The following is a 14,927-nucleotide window of genomic DNA, read 5'->3' on the forward strand; positions in this document are numbered from 1 at the left end:
TCTGTTTTACTCAGTTTCTTCAACTGCAAAATAAGGAAAATAATAAAAACTACCTCAGAACATTGTTATAAGGAAGAAATGAGACATTTGTAGATGGAACCTGGCATATAGTAAGTGCCATAAAAATGTTTATACCCTCTCTCCTTTATATTAAATATACTTTTTATAAAAATTAATTTTGGGGAATAAGTTAAAATTTGTCACATTTTAATGAATTGCTTTTGTATCACAAATGAATTTAAAGTGCTTCTGTTAACAATTTATATATTTTCATAACAATTAAAATCTAGGAAATTATTTCCTTGCTTACTTCAACTATTTTGCTTTGCCCTCTTCCATCTTCCCTTTTATGTCTTTATGCTGAAGGCAAACAAACCACAGGTTCATTATTTATGTGGAATGAGAGGCACAATACATGTTGATATAAGCACATGTCACTCAAATAAAGAGAGTAAGGAAGGATGGTAAAAAATCAATAACTTTCGATTTTTCATTAAAATCATATAAGTATAGTATGTGATAAGAAGTACCATGCAATATATGCTTGAAATTGTGATAGTTTTGCAAAGTACCTGGAGGTAGATTTTTAATTCTGTAGGTGAGATGATTCTAGCATCCTACTTTCTATTCAAAAGGGAATATTTCTTCAAAAGCACTAGTGTTGAGAATTAACCCATGAGCAACCCTAAATGTGTGACTTCCTAAGTCATAATTTCATATATGAACTAGTGTTACTTTTTCCTGATCAAGACAAAGCCTTTGTGTTACATACAGATGTCAACCTACATGGCCTGGAGGAAGTTTTGTACTTGGAGAGTGATGCTCATCAGAAGCCTAGGGCATTTGCCAGGAGGGTTCTCACTTTCAGTAAGACCTGTCTCCTACAAATTTGAGTTCTTATTTTGAACTTTGAAAGAGAGTTTGAAAAACTCATATTTAGTGCTCAGTTTTAGGTGTATTGACAATAATCCTATATTTTAGTCTTAAGGTCTATATTCTTAGAAGTACCAAGTTAAAGGTTGTGATAAATGGGTGAAGGTGGGGAATAAACCATGAGGCTAGTACATATCATAGCTCAATGACAAACACAAGTCCAGTATAAATAGAGACATAACAAAGGCATGACCTATCATGGAAATTTTTAGTTCATTTTTTTAAAATCTGGAATCACTTCTTGTTTTTGAGAATGCAGGCTTTGATAATACTAATAAAAAATAAGTACAACTATGCCAAAATCAAGTGAGTCCTAGAATATAGTGACTTGAGAAGGGTTAAGGTCATAGAAATGCCCATTAAATCATTAGGAAGAGACATCAGGCAAAAGAAGGGAGCTCTATTGCCCTGCCCTACTTTGAGATAGGTGTCAGTGAATACAGAGAAGGCAGAGTCACGAGATCTTCCTTCCCTGGCTTCCAGGTAAGAAAAGGAAAAAGATGAGAGAAGAAAGATGTGAAAACAGAGACAGTCTTCTGCTTCTGACTCTTAAACTAATGAAGGAGGAAAAGAAAACAGATTTCAAAACATATATGTCTTAAAGTCCTATTTACTCCTTCTAATCAAGTTCTGAGTTTACAGTGCTTGCTTTCTTGCTTACTCCTCTCAAAATGTCACACGTTCTACATTCCAAGCTCTGGTGGTATGAATGTCAATCAAAGTAGATTCTCTTTTACAAGGAAGAGCCATTTTTGAATTAAGGAGCTCTTGTCAAACTAATAAACAAAAAGTGACATCTAATCCTCCACATATTCCTCTACTGAGAGCACAGATTTGAATCAAAGAATTTTTCTCAATCCTTATAACACCAGACAGTAATAAACAAATATGTTGTCATGGAATTGCTGATAGTTCAAAGTTTGTGACTTTATCCTGGTGATCATGGGCAATTTCATTTTTTAAAAAGCCCATTTAATTTTTTCAACTTGTTTTGTCACTGTACCCAACATAGCACATTTATTCCTCAAGGAGTCTACTATAAAAACATATGAGAATACAGGATCATACATTTGAAACTTAACTGAGCATTAAAAGTCATCCTTATGGGGTGGCTAGGTGGCACAGTGGATAGAGCACTGGCCCTGGGGTCAGGAGTACCTGAGTTCAAATCTGGCCTCAGACACTTAACACTTACTAGCTGTGTGACCCTGGGCAAGTCACTTAACGCCAATTGCCTCGCTAAAAAAAGTCATCCTTATTTTATAGGCCAGGAATATGAAACCCCAAAAAGATAAATTACTTTCCCAGGGTCACATAGGTGGTAAGTCACAGAGTTATGATTCAAACTCAGGTCTTCTGATTACTAGTCCAGTACTCATTTCCCTTCATCACAATGTTCTCCCTGTTTAGGGCCCATAATTTGAAACACAATTATGGCCTATGCTGTTGCTGCCCATCTGGTTTAGGGATGTTTCTCTACTGTCTATCATCAATAGTCACTAAGAACAATATTAGTGAAATGTGTCGATTCTTATATATATTAATGTTAAGAGTATAGTTGTTTTGGTATTCTCCCATGGAGTTCTTTTATATAAATTGTATTTAGTACTTAATGTTTAATACTATCTTCAAATTGAGCAACATTTTTTACCATGATTTTTTTTCCCATTGTCATCCCTTACAATTCCTAGGGGTTGATGAGAGCCTGTGGGCATCAGTGATAACTCAGGGAGATTTATAAGAGATAGCCTAAAGTAGCTAAGAATGCCTAGAAGTGTTAAGCAGAAAACTTAGTGAATCAGGTAGGGCTGAAGACCTCTAGACAAACCTTGAAAAAAGGTATTGAATAAGATATAATACCCTCCAAATATTGAATTAGTAAGCCTAGTGACAATGAAGTGAAATTCCCCAAATATCTAATGCATACAATATAGATTTCACCATTCCCTATTCATAAATTCATACTTGTCAGAGCAAACAGTCATCTGCCCCCCTGCACTGGGTACTGTCATAGGATAAAGGAGAATGATTAGATAGGAAGAATGTCTTATTAAAAAGGTCTTTATCCCACAAGGTTACTAGCACTATTTCCAGTATTTAGTTGAGTGAAGATTGGAGAGTTTAATGATAGCATCTGGGAACCCACGTTGTCTCTTTTATGCCCTTGAACTGCAATAGAATTTCTATCTACCAAATTAACCAAGTCTATGTTTTGGGGCAACTAGGTGGCACAACAGATAAAGTTCTGTCTCTGGGGTTAGGAGGAAATGAGTTTATATCCAGCCTCAAACACTTACTAGTTGTGTGACCCTTAGCAAATCACTTAAGCCTGTTTGCCCCAATTTCCTCATCTATAAAATGATCTGGAGAAGAAAATAGGAAACTACTGTAGGATCTTTGCCAAGAAAACCCCAAACAGGGCCACAAAGCATCAGACACAAGTATTTGCCTAACCACCACCACCAACAAATTGTAAAAATAAAGGAAATGCCCTCTGAGAAGGAATGGCATTCATAGGTGCTTATGAATGGCCAATCTTATTACAGTATGGAGTTGTCCAGATACTATCAATTTAGGGAAAGCTAGAAAGTGAATCTGGCTCCATGTGTTGGGAACAAAAATACACATGTAGTTAGAGGAAAGTAAGTTCAACAAATTTTGTGAACTCTCCACAAATCAACCCTTCTCTGTTTTCTGATGACCACCTTTTGTAAGCCAAATGTCTTTGCTTCATTCTTAGATTTTGTTTTGATGCTGGTACGAACTTCTAACTTGGACACCACTTTCTGGCTTTGGACTAATAGCTCAACTATCACTTAATTTAAAAAAAATAATAAACATTTTTACTTAAAGTTTTGAGTTCCAAATTTTATCCCTCCTTCCCTCCCTTCCCTTCCCCTTCCCTGATATGGTTAGCAATCAGATATAGGTTATACATGGGCAATTATTTAAAACATTACCATATTAGTAATTTATATAAGAAAACTTGAATAAAAGAAATAAAGAAATTTTAAAAAAGAAAGCAAAAAATAGCGGGTTTTAGTCTGTGTTCAATCAATATTAGTTCTTTCTTTGTGGGTGGATAGTATGCTTCATCATTAGTCCTTTGGGATTGTCTTGAATCATTGTATTGCTAAGAATAGTTAAGTCATTTACAATTCTTCATCAATCAATATTGCTGCTACTGTGTATAACATTCTCTTGGTTCTGTTCAATTCACTATTTGTCAGTTCATACAAATCTTTCCAGGCCTTTCTTAAATCATCCTGCTTGTCAGTTCTTTTAGCACAATAATATTCCATTAACATCGTATACCACAGCTTGTTTAGCCATTCCCCAATTGATGGGCATTCCTTTGATTACCAATTCTTAGCCACTACAAAAAGAGCTGCTATAAATATTTTTTTTATAAATAGGTCTTTTTCTCTTTTTTTTGATGTCTTTGGGATATAAACCTAGTAGTATTATTGCTGGATTAAAGGGTATGCACAGTTCTATAACCCTTTGGGGATAGTTTCCAAATTGCTCTCCAGAATGGTTGAATCTTTTCACAACTCCACCAACAGTGGATTAGTATCCCAGGTTTCCCATATCCCTTTTAACATCTAATATTTTACATTTGTGTTATATTTGCCACTCTGACAGGTGTGAGGTGATACCTCAAACTTGTTTTAATTTGACTTTCTCTAATCAATAGTTATCTAGAGAATTTTTTCATATGATTATGGATAGCTTTGATTTATTTTCCTGAAAACAGCCTGTTCAGATCCTTTGGCCATTTATCAATTGGGGAATGACTTGTATTTTAATAAATTTGACTCAGTTCTCTATATATTTGAGTATTTGCCACTTCTAATTCCTACTTTATATTACCAATCCAGTGCTTCTGGATCCCTACTGAAGAGGGATATTCTAGAGGTGGTATTTCCTTGATCCCTGTGCTGAGATGCTTCAGTACATCAAAAAGAAAAAAACAAAACAAAACAAAACAAAAAACAAAAACACTATAGCCATAAGCCATGACATCTTATTATTATTATTTTTTTTGGTGGGGCAATGGAGTTAAGTGAATTGCCTGAGGTCACACAGCTCATGAATGTCAAGTGTCTGAATCCGGATTTTTATTCAGATCCTCCTGAATTCAGGGCCAATGCTTTATCCACTGCACCACCAAGCTTCCCCACCATGGCATCCTATTCTTGTCCTTCCAAGAGCAAGATCAAAAGTACCAGTACTTCAGAGACATGAAAGAACTGAAAAAAGATAGCACTACTGTCTATGCAGGGGCTAGGCTTTTGTAACCTAGATGGATATACTACCTAGCTTGAAATTCCCTGAAGAATTATCATATTAAGCAAGAAAATAGAAATCTTTACCACCAAGGGGTATGCTCTTCAGAATGGAAAGAGTTAAACAAAAATAGTTAAGTGATTAGTTAAGGCTAAAATAGATGAAAAGATTTTAAGTAAAAGCTTTTAAAGTGAGGTAAAATCTGAAAGCTCAGAACACATATATATATACACACACATACATACATACATACACACATACATACACACATACACATACATACATACATATATATATATACATGTATAAATTTGCAGAATTTTTGAACAAGTAAACAAATAGATGTTTTGTGACCACCTTTTGAAGATAACTATAACCTAATATACATTCATTTAAGACATAATCATGCTCTTGTTTTGATAATTGCTTTTATTATAAGAGTAGTTGGGGGTGGGGTTGTGAAGTCAATAAGTAGTTATAGTGACATTAAAAATCAGAATTATGCTCACTTCCACAGCACATGTACTAAAAAATTGGAATGATACAGAAAAAATTAGCATGAACCCTGTGCAAGGAAGACACACAAATTTGTGAAAAATCAGGATAATATAATTATTGTTATGCTTCTGTTTCTATTTTTAGTTTAATTTTATTTTTAGTTCCAATTTTTTTCTTCTTTCTACCCCTTTCTGCACCCATTCAGATGACAAAAAATAGAAAACCCAAGCAGAAATTTAAAGACATGCAGATTGTTATACATTTAAAGAAAAAAAAAATGTGTTGCCAACTAAGCACATTTCCTTTTTCAATGGGGTTCTAAAACTCCTCGTTTACTGGAATTCCATGAATAGTGTTTCTGATAGTCATAACTTATTTGATAATGTCACATGATTACCTTATGAACTAGTTGAAGAAATGGAGACTTAAATGACATTTCCAAGGTCACCAATGGTATAAGTGGCAGTCAGAATTTGGCCCAATGTGTTCTGACTCCATATGTGCCTCTCTTTTCACTACTTTACTTACCTTAGTGGAGCTGGGATTTGAACCCAGGTCTTTGGAGTCTAGTGTGCTCTCTACTCTAGTGGTACCATGTAGACATCTCTCATTTCAGTATTGCAGAAGAATAAAGACTGTTTTTTTTTTTATTCTGAAGGGAGGCCACAGCTGCTATTTAAGATTTGGGCACTGTTTGTACTTGGCCTCTTAGCCTCACAGCCTGCCCAATACCTTTGCTGAAGAAGAGCTGCCCAATTTCTCATTGCTGCACACCAGGCTAGTCTGTCTGCTGGTCTAGTTTCTCAGCAAGCAACAGCATTTCCACATTGTTAGCTGTGCTTCAGTGGCTCCTTCAAACATTTCTTCCATCTCCCAGGCTTGGGGTTGGCCTACTGCAGTTCACCAGACAGCCACTGCCTGCATATCCTGCTGTTATCCATCCTTCACACTCACCAAGCCTGGCAGATTTGTGTTGTGGTAAGCATCTCCCTGAACTTGGTGGACTGGCTGCATTCCATGACTTTATTTTCTGTCCTCTGTTTCTTTTTTTTTTTTTCATTTACTAACCTCTATTTTCTCCTTCATGCCCAGGAGGGAGCCAGATACTCCTTGGGGGTTCTGGCTAAAGAGGAGGAAAGGAGAGAGACAGAAAATTGTCCTAACGTATATGAGAGCACTTTGAAAAGTAGTGAAGTGGAAAGTATTATTCTCAAGATAAAGTGATAACTTAGCCTCTTCTTAAACAAGACATGCTGCAGAGTATGCTTCTTACAGAATCTCTGGTTTAAGAGGAGGCTCTAACTACTGAAAAAGTCAAGGTTTTTTTCTCATGTACAAGAAAGGGAAGCTACAGTCCATATATAGATAACTATATATAAATGAGTTTTGGAATTGAAAAGATGCCAGGATGCCACCATTTCCTTCAAAAGTTCTTTCCTTTGCTTCTCAAATAATGGAATGGCACAATTACATATAAATTCCTTCTGCACTGGGCAATATGGATTAGCCTTCCCCCTCTAAAAATATTTTAATACATAAGGTTGAATGAGTTTATTAGCTCCTTTTCTGAAGACAAACTTTTGTCTTATAGAAGATGGAGAGACCATGAAAATTACATGCCTCAGGGGCAGAAAGAAGGGACTACCACTAAGGGAGGAAAAAAGACACTAAAAACAACTTGAACACATTTGATTTTTGCTCAAGGGGTAGATAGGTGGCACAGTGGATAGAGCATTGATCCTGGAGTCAGAAGAACCTGAGTTCAAATTTGACCTTAGGCACTTACTTAGGTGAATGACGCTGGGCAAGTCACTTAGCCCATTTTGTCTCAGTTTCCTCATTTGCAAAATGAGCTGGTGAAGAAAATGGCTCACCAGTATCTTTGCCAAGAAAAACCCCAAATAGGATCATAAAGAGGCAGACATGATTAAAAAGTCCTGACTTTATTACTTGCTACCTTACTCAGTACCTTGGAAAAATCATTAAACTGTCTCTTGAGTTCTTCTCCTCATCTATAAAAATGAGATTCTGTACCAAAGTTCCACTCTAAAGATAATTATATTGTGGAAATAATCTAGTCTTTCTAAAGGTTATGCCAACAGACCAGGTATTCTGTCAGGAACGTCCTACAAGGCTTTAAAGAATTCATATGCCGGCCCAAAAAAGGTTATATATTTACTGCCTAAGAACCAGTTGAAGATGAATAGATTTATGCATGTGTTTCTATGTCCTTGTCATACTGTCTATACCCTAGTCATCTTCCTAATCATTTTTCCTCTTTGCCTCCCTCCTCCGATATGTTTTAATAAGTGAAGAGTATCTTTTAATTGCCAGAAACCAGAAATGAGGAACTACACTCACTTTTTGGTCATCTGTACACCATGTTGTTATTCATGTGCCCTCCTTTCCCATTTCCAGCTCATGTTCATGTTGTTTTCCCTCAGAACATAAGCTCCTTGAAGGTAGTGGCTGTTGCATTTGCTTCTATCTGTATGCTTAAGAGTTTATACAGTGCCATTACATAGTAAGTATTAATATATGTTCTATCTAAAGGTATATCAAAGTTTGGAGAGACTATTTTTCAGGTTGTTCACAAAGTAATGGATATTTTGGACAAAATAATATATAAGATTCCTTAGATCTTAGAAAGGCTATGATCTATGTTAATAAATGATATAGTCACACTTTTAAAATGATAAATTCTTGCATTGAATTATTTAGAAAGCAAAAAAATAATAATGCTAATATCTCCCATGTTTATCCCAAGTTGTGAAGAATAAATGAGATAATAAATATATACTACACAGGAATAATTTTTTTTTGTCATGACATTGGTGATGGTGATGATAAAGTGAACATGCATTTAACCAAAGAATTCCCTTGCATTTTATAGAGTTGCACTGTAAGTTAAAAAGAACCAGAGATAAATCCAATTAATTCATTAATTAATAATTGGTTAGGAGACCATTTGAAATGTTTATAATTAATATCTCATAAACTGCATAAGTATGTGACTCTATAATTTCCAGTTGGTGTCAGTGCAATTCTATTTTACTGAAAAAAATTCAATAAATGTTTGTTGTCAGGAAATCACTATGGTCCTAAAGCTGGTAACACCGTTTAATTGGAGGCGAGTAGCTAACATGCTAAATTCCCCACTGTTGATCATTTGTCTCTTGGTGCTAGTGGAGAATGTGAAAACACATACACATACAGACTTTCTCTCTCTCTCTCTCTTTTTCTCTCTCTCTCTCTCTCACACACACACACACACACACACACACACACACCCCAAATTGTATTCTAAGAAGTAAAGTCATAAGAAATTAATGCCAACAACTAAAATTTCATGGCAGGCATATGACAGGAGAACATCTGCCAGAATAACATGGAGACCAGATTTTAAGTGTCTTCACTATTAAATTGCTGACAACAGTTTTTATTACATAATTACTGTCTTTTCTTGATTTAAAATATTATTTTAGATCAAAAATATTTTTAATAGTCTTTGTTTATTTAACCTGTTTCTAGCCTCTCAAATTCTGTTTTATATATTCAGCCATTTCTCCCTCATGATTTGGTATCTGAATCAGAATAAGCATAAAATTTTCTGATCATTCTTGCAATATGTTGACACTTTTCTCTGAGCCAAATCTTGTTCACCTGTCCCCAATTTCTATGCCAAAAAATGATAATTTGAGAATCCATTTTCTTATTTAGCAAACTCATTTCTGTATTTAATTGTTCTCTAAATACAAATTCAATATGCTCTTTACTCATTGTTTTTCCCTATATTTCTCTCTACCATTACTTTCTTGACAAATATTCATGTAGTTTAATTAGGCTTAAATGCTAGGAACTTTTTTTCATCTCTTATTAACTTATTTTAAGTAAAAAAAGATTTTGATAAAGAAGAAGTACTATAAAATATCATAAACTTTTTAACAATTGTCTGGCTAATGCAGGTCTATTCCCCCTATTCCTGAGTCTTTAACCTTTAGGTTAAAGTCATGCAATGAAAACCATGAGAAGAAGTCATCTGCATTTGAAGAGGGTTGAGATCTTTTGTCCAGACTCTCCATGCTGGCTTCCTGGAGGGAAGGAGTTAGCTAGTTAGTTAGTTTATAAGTCAAAATATAACATCTGGCAGTTATAGGCACATTGGCTTATAGATCTAGAAGTAAAAGGTACCTGAAAACCCATCTGGTCTTTGTACTTTTAAAAAATTTTATAGATATTAATATTTCTATCTGTAAAGTCTTAGTGACCTATATTTTAAATGGCAGAATAGGGATTCAAATTCAGGTCCCTTGACTTGAATTCCATTGCTCTTTCCATTATACAATACTGCTTCCATTTAGAATGATTTTATGTTGGAACTGTGGTATTTATAGTGGAATCTCCACATAGTAAATGTGAAAGATTGGCCACTATCACCACTGCTATTATACAGATAACAGGTACCACTAATTTCAGCTTTCAAGTTTGTAGGCTTAGAGTGAATAGTCAATGCATAAATTGAAAATTTCAACATATTCTTTGGGAGTTTGGCAAATAGGATATAATAACAATATGTAATCCTAATTCCAGACCATCCTGAAATTATAGAGAGTCACATACTTATGCATCTTATGACATATTAGTAATGGACATTTCAAATTGTTTCCTAACCAATTATTAAGCAATGAATTAATTGAAATTATCTGTGTTCTATTTACCCTCCAGCACAACTATACATAATAGAAGCTAGTTATTTAGGTTAAATTCATTCTCACTTTATCATCAACACTACCACTACCCTAAACCCCATCAGCAATGTGATGACAATAAAAATAACATCTTTATATAGCCAGGAACCAAAAGCCAGGGACTCTGCTCATGTCTTGGTCATCTGCCCATTAAGCTGTTATTCAAATAACTTACTTTCCCAATTCCCAGCCCATGTTCATGTTGTTTTCACTCATTAGAATATAAATTTATAGAGGGTAGTAACTGTTGTATTTGCTTGTATTTATATGCCTAGAGCTTAGCACAGTGTCATTACATTTTGTTGTTGCCATTGAGTTGTTTCAGTCATGTCAAAATCTCTGTGACTCCATTTAAGGTTTTCTTGGCAAAGATGTTGGAATGGTTTGCCATTTATTTTTCCAGTTCATTGTACAGATGAGGAACTGATGCAAACTGGTCAAATGATTTGGCCTGTATCATGAAGATAAGTGTCTCAGGTCAGACTTGATTCCAGGGCTGATGCTCTACTGACTGTGCCACCTAGCTGTCCCATCACTACATAATAAGTGCTAATAAATATTCTAAGCATATAGGAAAGGTTGGAGAGGCCTTTGTCAGGTTGTTTACAGGATAAAGGATATTTAAGATTCCTTAGATAATAGAAAATGCATGCTCTATGTTGGTAGAGGATATAGCTGTAATTCTAATCATCAAATTATTTATTTGTCACCGTTTTCTAAAGCAACAATGATTTAGGATATTTTTAGGGATTAGGTGGGATTTGAACAAATTTATGAAAAATATTGTGTTAATAATTGATAAAAAGCAAAATCATTTGTTAAATGGCAAGTTCATTTCCTCATACATAAGATAACTCTCTTCATTATAGATTATTATCTTCTGAACATAGCTAAGACTTTAACTGTTAGAAATTTGCAAAAACCACATATACTTAATGTATAGTTGAGGACAAATGTTATTTCTATTACTGATATATTATAGAATCATGAAATTTTAGAGCTTAATGGTACTTTGTGAATCATTTAATCCAACATCATCATTTTATATATGAGGAAACTAAGATATATAGAGGTTACAACAAACTTAAAACTCAGTATCATCTAATGGCAGAAGATCTAAAGTAAAAATCACCTGACTCCCAGTTCAGCTTTCCTACAATTTAATTCAATTTGATGTCAATATTAAAGCTTTTTTTCTATGATTATTGAAATTCTGGGGCAGCTAGGTGGTGCAGTGGATAGAGCACCGGCCCTGGATTGAGGGAGGACCTGAGTTCAAATGCAACCTCAGACACTTGAAACTTACTAGCTGTGTGACCCTGGGCAAGACACTTAACCCCAATTGCCTCACCAAAAAAAAAAAGTTAAAAAAAAAAAAAAGAAATTCCATCTAACCTGATATATTCAAATCTATTTCTATTGCCCCATACATCAAATATACAACAGACTCACAGTAATTGTGGGTATATTTATGCATTTTTTCCCTTTTGAATAAAATTTTATTTTCCAAAATAAATGTAAAAACAAATTTTTAACATCAACTTTTTTAAACTTTGTGTTCTAACTTCTCTTCCTCCATCCATTCCCCTCCCCCACAACAACTCAAAATAAGTTATACATGAGTAGTCGTGGAAAACATTCCCACATTAGCTAGGCTGTGAGAGAAAACAGTAAAAAAACACAAAACTTCAGATTAAGGAATTGTCAAAGAGGAAAAAAAATTAAAATGTGTTTCCATCTGTTTTCAAATACTATCAGTTTTTTCTCTGCAGATGGGCTGCAATCTTCATAAGTCCTTCAGGGTTATATTGCATCATTGCCTTGCTGAAAATAACCACATGCTTCCCAGCAGATCATCTGACACTATTGCTGTTATTTTATATACAGCACATTTTACTCTGCTTCAGTTCATGTAGGTCTTTCCAGGTTTTTCTTATAGTATCCTGTTCATCATAACCTGTATATAGCGCCTTAAACTTGACAGAGACTTTTCTTTATAATAGCCCAGCAAAGTAGGTACCATACGTTTTGCCATCATAATCAATCATCATAACTCCTTCCCTCCATCCTATTCCCTTCCCATCATATTTACTCTGTTCTATCTTCTTTTAACATATTCCTCCTCAAAAGTGTTTTACTTCTGACTGTCCCCTCCCCCACTCTGTACTTCCTTTTTTTTGCCCTTCCCTCCTTATCCTTTTCCCCTCCTACTTTCCTATAGGGTTAAATAGATTACTCCTGCCAATTGGATGTGAATGTTATTCCCTCCATGAGCCCACTCTGATGAGATTAAAGTCTTTGAGCTAATTCTGTGTTCTAAATTTTTCTTCTTCCCTCCCTCCTCAACCCTCCCTATGAAATCAAGCAATTCAATATGTCATATTTGTGCAGTAAATGCAGAACATTTTCACCTTCCTTGAAAGTGTTTTGCTTTTTACTGCTCTCTCCCCCAATCTGCCCTTCCCTCCTTCCTGTCTTCCCACCCCTATCCCTTATCTCCCTCTTCTCCCTCAGGGCAAAAATATATTACTATACCTACTTGAGTATGTATGTTAGTCCTTCTTTGAGCCAATTCTGATGATATTAAGGTTCACTCACTCTCCATATCCTTCCCCCACTTCCCTTCCCTTCCATAAGCTTTTTTCTTTTACCCTTCATGTGAACTACCTCTCCCCAGACCATCTCTCCCCTTCCCCCTCCCCCAGTCTATTCTTCCTATACCTCAACCCTATTTTAAAGATGTCATTATGTGGGGCAGCTAGGTGGCACAGTGGATAGAGCACTGACCCTGGATTCAAGAGGGCCTAAGTTCAAGTCCGACCTCAGAAACTTGACACTTACTAGCTGTGTGACCCTGGGCAAGTCACTTAACCCCAATTGCCTCACAAAAAAAAGATGTCATTAGGGGTTAATTAGGTGGTGCAGTGGACAAAGCACCAGCCCTGGACCCAGGAGGCCCCAAGCCCAAATCTGGCCCCAGGCATGATACCCCACTCTGTCTGCCCCACAAAGAACAAAATAAAAATGCTTTAAAGATATCATCCCTTCATATTCAGTCTAGACCTGTGTCTTCTGTGAATTCCTTACTGTGATAGCTCTTAAGAATCCACCAATCTCCTCCTGAAAGAGAACCTAAAAGGAAAACCTTCAGGAATATTATAGCCAAATTCCCAAAGTCTCAGGTCAAGGAGAAAATATTGCAAGCAGCTAGAAAAAAGGAATTCAAATACTGTGGAGCATCAATAAGGATAAAGCAAGATCTAGCAGCTTCTACATTAAAGGACTGGAGGGCATCGGATATGATATTCCAGAGGCCAAAGGAACTGGGACTACAGCCAAAAATCACGTGCCGAGCAAAACTAATCATAATCTTTCAGAGGAAAAAAAGGAATTTCAATGAGAAAGAGGACTTTCAGGCATTTGGGATGAAAAGACATGAACTGAATGGAAAATTTTACTTTCAAATATAAGACCCTGGAGAGGCATAAAAAGGTAAACAGGGAAAAAAAAAACTTCATGAGGAATATTAAAAGATGAAACTATTTACATTCCTACATGGGAAGATAATACTTTGAACTCATAAGAACTATTTATACATTTTAATTCATTGTGAGATTCATTCTTCATGGGCAAGGACATGCTTTTAGGCATAGTTGGTTCACAAAACAAAGGTTGTTAATCAAGGTGAAATTGAAAAAGTTGTTGAGCAAGTTGTTCTATGACAAAATGATTCTTACAAATTTTGATTTGATGATGTTCCAACAACTTTGTTAGGAATTGCCCAAATAACATTATCTGAATTTTTTCATCCACTATGGTGATTGGACTAACATCTCTTTGAGAGTCTAAGAAAGCAGAAAAATTCACCACCACCAACAACAAAACACATTAAGATATTCCAAACAAAGTCTATATATATATTGTGATACTCAATAATATCAATGTAAAGGCAAGGCCAGGAGAGAACATCAAAACATGTTGAAAAATAAAACAACATTAAGAAATAAAAGAAGCTTAAGGGTTATAAACTACTCATAAATGTCACTCCTATATATCATGAATACTTTATTTAAGAGACTTGAAATGGCAAGTGTCATATCATATAGAAAAAATGAACTTGACTAAACCTAGGTTACTTATCGGGGAAGCATTTTCAAATCACTTGTCTAACTGTAGTCAGGGCACTGATTAGATAGTTTTCAAACCTACAGGATGCTGTCTGTCATTCCCCAAAATGATAAAGTTTAATCAGTAATTCTCTAGTACCATTCATTGATGAATGCTGTTATTTTAAAAAATCAGCACAACTAAACTTGTAAATATTCACTTTAAAGTAGTACTAGTTGGCTGGAGGGTGTTGTGTGGGCTGATGATGAGTGAGATGAGCAGAACCAGAAGAACATTGTACACAGTATCATCAACATTGTGTGTTAATCTATTGTGATGGACTATATTCTT

At 35.2% G+C, this 14,927-nt stretch overlaps 1 non-coding gene and 1 pseudogene across 1 annotated transcript; one reads left to right on the forward strand and one right to left on the reverse strand.

The window, feature by feature from the left end:
• LOC122731989 overlaps positions 1-14,927 on the reverse strand; it is a 49,900-nt pseudogene that overhangs the window by 8,484 nt on the left and 26,489 nt on the right.
• On the forward strand, positions 5,725-5,833 carry LOC122733115. The gene has a single exon (XR_006353715.1). It is a non-coding gene; the product is annotated as a U6 spliceosomal RNA (small nuclear RNA).

The sequence above is a fragment of the Dromiciops gliroides genome, chromosome 6, assembly GCF_019393635.1.
Source record: "Dromiciops gliroides isolate mDroGli1 chromosome 6, mDroGli1.pri, whole genome shotgun sequence".
Classification (NCBI taxonomy): domain Eukaryota; kingdom Metazoa; phylum Chordata; class Mammalia; order Microbiotheria; family Microbiotheriidae; genus Dromiciops; species Dromiciops gliroides.